Raw genomic sequence first — 5,344 nt, forward strand, 5'->3', positions numbered from 1 at the left:
CAGCGTCCACCCAGACTTAAGGCTAAGCAGGCTCTTGGAGGTGGGATAGGAAGTGTGATATAAAAAGTCATAAGCTACATCACTAAAGAACTTAATAATATTCATTTATTCATTCAAGAAGTCTGGGACTAAATTTTAAGGGTACAATGGTGGATGGCTTGGTCTGAGTTCATCGATATGGGCCCACTGAGTGGAGACTCTGGGTTTAATATGGAGTTTGCACAGGTTTTTTTTTTTTTAAGTGCCAGAAGTTTGGCCAAAAGTTGGTTTGTCAGCTGAAGTATTCGTCAAAAAGATGGCCTACTGAGAAGGAACTAGAGAGACCTGATATCCCTTGGCCTGGTGTTGATGAGGAGATTTTACGGTTCAGGGCAATTGGTTGAAGCAGATACACTGTAAACCCAATCCTCCACAGTGAGAGTGTCCAGGAAGCATGACCTTCACTAAAGCGCTAAGATGTAAAATACTGAGTGACACAGCACATTTGAAGAACGCTGTCATCTGTGTCAGATCTTAAGAGTCAGAGATGCTGCTGTTCAACTGGATGAATTAAATGTAATGGGTTTAACTGTGCCCTAGGGTAGTGTCTTAGTATGGGTTTTCACTGCTGTGAAGAGACACCAGGACCAAAGGCAACTCTTATAAAGGCAAACACTTAATTGGAGCTGGCTCACAGTTTCAGAGGTTCAGTCCATTATCATGATGGCAAGAAGCATGGCAGCGTGCACACAGACATGGTGCTGGAGGAGCCAAGAGTCGTACATCTTGATCTGAAGGCAGCCAGGAGGAGACTGGATTACACTGGGCAGAGTTTAAGCATAGGAGACCTTAAAGTCTGCCCTGACAGTGACACTTCCTCCAACAAGGCCTCGCCTACTCCCTCCAGCAAGTCCATACCTCCTAATAGTGTCACTCCCTATGAGCCAAGCATTCAAACACATACATCTATGAGGGCCAAACCTACTCAAAACCACCACAGGAAGCAGGGGTCAGACAGGCAGCACTGAATTGCCAAAGGCACGTGAGCACAGTTCCATAAAGAACAGTACGAGCAAAGTCATGCTATAGTGGCTCAATGCATAGTGGACAGCACAGGCAGTATGTATAACGGCCTGACACATAGGGGCCTTTGGTACTGGCTAACCAACCACAGTGTTTCTGGCAACAAAAGAGATAAGAAAACTAATACATTTGTATTATCCTGTATAAACAGAAAAACACAAAACTAGAAGTGAAAAAAAGGCTACAATGGATCATAGCAATAGGGAATCCAGGACTGTCAACCAACTTCCAAACTTGAGCCAGTTTATAGACCCAGAAGCCCTTAAAAGAAAGGAAGACCAGGTCCCTTTGAGGAAGAGCCATGCTAAATACTGAAGAGTTTTATTGTCAGCATTTTTCCCACTCTTCTAAAGGAGAGTCAGAGAGACATAAACAAAATAAAAGTAGGCTCCCTGAAATACCAGCTTCTTGTTTCAGAAGACATTTGGGGAAAGGCAAGAAGACATAAGGAATGGGTATCTAAACAAAGCCAGTAGGAGGAAGGGAAGGACAAAGGGATCCTATAAAATATCCAAACCAACCTCAGTCTAGCCTCAGGCCCCTCCCATTCAGAAGGGATAATGGTATTATTACTTTCTCTCCAGCTTGGTCTTTCATCTTTCCCAAATATTCAGTTACTTGTCCACACCAGGGACTAACTTGGTGATCTCCAGACCAACACACCCTTTACAGTTTCCCTAAGGAACTAACATCTTGTTACTAGGGTAAATGTTGAGGGAAAACTCAGACCTCCCAAAGCCTATTAGGTATTACTTTCAGAAGACCAAAAAGAACACTGTGGGCCTCCAGTTCAGGTAAGGGCTCAGAGGGATTAGGCAATCAGTGCTGCTTGCAACAATGTTGTGACAATGGGTTTGCAACATGGGTCTAGTGGTCCCTGAACTCATCCAGAATTTATTTCCCCAGCTCATAATGTAAAGCCAGGATAGACATACTTTTAAGTTGGCAGAATCCCCACAGAAGAGACAGAAAAGAACCCACTTAATAATAAAGAAATAAATTAAGTAAAAATACTTTTTTTTTCCTTTTTTTTTTTTTGAGACAGGGTTTCTCTGTGTAGCCTTGGCTGTCCTGGAACTCAGTCTGTAGACCAGGCTGGCCTCGAACTCAGAAAACCACCTGCCTCTGCCTCCCAAGTGCTGGGATTAAAGGCATGCGCCACCACCGCCCGGCTAAGTAAAAATACTTAAATGCTTTTTTTTTTTTTTTTTTTTTAAATTTTTATTTATTTATTATATGTAAGTACACTGTAGCTGTCTTCAGACACCCCACAAGAGGGCATCAGATATCATTACAGATGGTTGTTAGCCACCATGTGGTTGCTGGGATTTGAACTCATGACCTCTGGAAGAGCAGTCAGTGCTCTTAACCACTGAGCCATCTCACCAGCCCCCACTTAAATGCTTTTTAAAAAAGAAAATTTCTCACTTGTACTGATATTTCAACATATACAGGCATCTAGTTTTTCACAAATATGCAAAAGTCTGAAAGTCACTCTAAAAATAAAGCATAGCTTATTTTTTAAAAAAAAAAAAAAAAAGATTTATTTTATGTATGTGGGTACACTGTAGCTATCTTCAGACAGACCAGAGGAGGGCATCAGATCCCAGTACAGACGGTTGTGAGCCACCATGTGGTTGCTGGGAATTGAACTCAGGACCTCTGGAAAAGCAGTCAGTGCTCTTAACCTCTGAGACATCTCTCCAGTATCATGTTTACTTTTTTTTTTTTTTTTTTTTTTTGACACTGGGTCTCACAACCCAGCACTGGCTGGTCTGAATGTGCTGGATAGACCAGATTGTCATCTCACTAGAGACCCACCTGCCTGAGTCTTGAGTACTGGTGTTAAAGGCCGGCATTTGTGTATCCAGCCACGCCTCCATTTATCAAGACGCTCATACAGTAAATTGCATAACCTGTTTACTTTCTAAGAGATTCTGGCTGAGAACACAAATGGAAATTTAAAAATAGCCTTTAATGAGGCTGGAGATACAACCTAGGACCAGAGTTAGGGTCCCCAAAACCCACATAAAAGCTAGGCATGGCCAGCCCTGTGGAGAGTGGAGACAGGTGGATCTAGGGACTAGCCAAAACTAAAGCTCCAAGTTCAATGAGACCATGCCTCAAAAAATAAAATAGTCTGACATGGTGGCACAGGCCTTTATCTCAGCATTCAGGAGGCAGACGTGGTGAGTTTGAGTCCAGCCTGGTCCAAAGATTGAGTTCCATCACAGCCAAAGCCATGTAGAGACCCTGTATGGTACACAAATGTGAATGCATGGTCTTCAGGTAGTTGCACAATTTGAAAGGATTAGGAGGTGTGGCCTTGTTGGAGGTACTGTGTCGGAGGTACTGTGTCCCTGGGGGTGGGCTCTGAGGTTTCAAAGCCCAAGCCAGGCCCAGTGGCTCTCTCTTCTGGCTGCCTTTGGATATAGAAGTAGAACTCTCAGCTACTTCTCTAACACCTTGTCTTCCTATCATGACAATAATGGACTAGTTAATTATTGGACTAGTTTACCTGTGAAACTGTAAGCAAGCTCCAATTAAATGCTTTCTTTTCTATGAACTGCAGTGGTCATGGTGTCTCTTCAGAGCAATGGAACTGACTAAAACAACCTGTCTCTCAATATAAATAAATAAAAATAGAAAACAATAAAGCCATAGAACACCAACCTCTGACCTCCATACACACAGGCCCAAGCAACCTACACACACACACACACATGCACACACAGATACATACACACACATGCACACATGCGCACACACATACATACACACTCATACAAACATGCACACATGGACATACACATATACACATGTCCACATACATACATACATATACACACATACACACAAACACGCAAACATGCACACACACATATACACACATGTCCACAGATACACATATATACACACATGCATGTTGCCTTTGCCTCTTAGCCTTTATTTTCTAAATCACATGAAGTCTCTTTCACCTCACCAAGTTATTCCTTTTTTAACTTATTTTATGTATATGGATATCTTGCCTGTGTGTAAAACTGTGCAGAATGTGTGTCGTGCCCAGGAGGCCAGAAGAGGGCACTGGATACTCTAGTATACAGAGTATCAGGAGATACAGAAGGCTGTTAGCTGCCATGAGGGTGCTGGTAACTGAACTCAAGTCCTCTGGATGAATAGCAGGCGCTCTTAACTGCTGAACCATCTTCTTAGCCTCATACCAAATTATTCCTATGGTTCAAAAGAGATGTTTTTCAAATTAACATAAAGGTATCATATGGCACCAAAGATGTAACTCAGTTGAAGAATGAAGCTCTGGGTTTGATTCCAGCTCTACATGGTGGTCCATGCCTGTAATGCCAGCAGCAGTTGGGAAGCAGAGGCAGGAAAACCAGAGGTTCAAGGGAATCCTTAGCTACACAGCAAGCTCAAGTACAGTCTAGGGTAACGAGACATATCTCTAGGGAGGAGAACCCATGAATAAACAAAGACTGTGTCAGTTTTATACTTTGTTTTCTGTTTTTTAAAATATATATGGTGTGTGTGTGTGTGTGTGTGTGTATGTCTAAGCATGCACACAACATACATATAGTAGAGACCAAAAGAGGTATCAGGCCCCCTGGAAGTGGAATTACAGGCAGGCAGCTGTGCAGCACCCAGTGTGAGTACTGGGAAGCAGACCTCGGTCCTCTGGAGATCAGCAAGAGCTCTTAAATCACCGCCATTCCTTCAGCTCAGTCTTTCTCATTTTACAGGGCCTCACTCTGTAATCAGCCTGACCTGGCTGGCCTCAAACTCACAGTAATTCTCCTGCCTCCATTTCCCAAAAGATGGGACTTCAGGCATAAATCACTGTGTCTAGCACAATTGGGAACTTTTAACTTTTAAAGATTTTTTAAAGTATTTTATTTTTTTTCAACAAGTTAGTTCATGTACTTGGTGCTGCTGTCAAAGTTTTATTTTTTCAATAAGCATTTAAAAATATTTTAATTTTTTTAGATTTCCCCCCCACCTTCCTTTTCCTCCTTCCAGCCCTCCCACATACCACATACCCCTGTCCTTGCTGACTTGCAATCCGTGGCCTCTTTTTATCACTTCTTGTCATATTCATGCATGTGTGTGCGTACGTGTATAATACATATATGTGTGTACTGTGTACATAATGTAATATAAATATGTATGTATTGTGTGTGGTGTAATATATGTGTGTGATATACTATAGATATGTATGTATAATGTAATGTGTGTGTGCATTTGTGCATGTGTGTAATATGTGTGTGTG

The sequence above is a fragment of the Grammomys surdaster genome, unplaced genomic scaffold (assembly GCF_004785775.1).
Source record: "Grammomys surdaster isolate TR1022 unplaced genomic scaffold, NIH_TR_1.0 309, whole genome shotgun sequence".
Lineage (NCBI taxonomy): Eukaryota > Metazoa > Chordata > Mammalia > Rodentia > Muridae > Grammomys > Grammomys surdaster.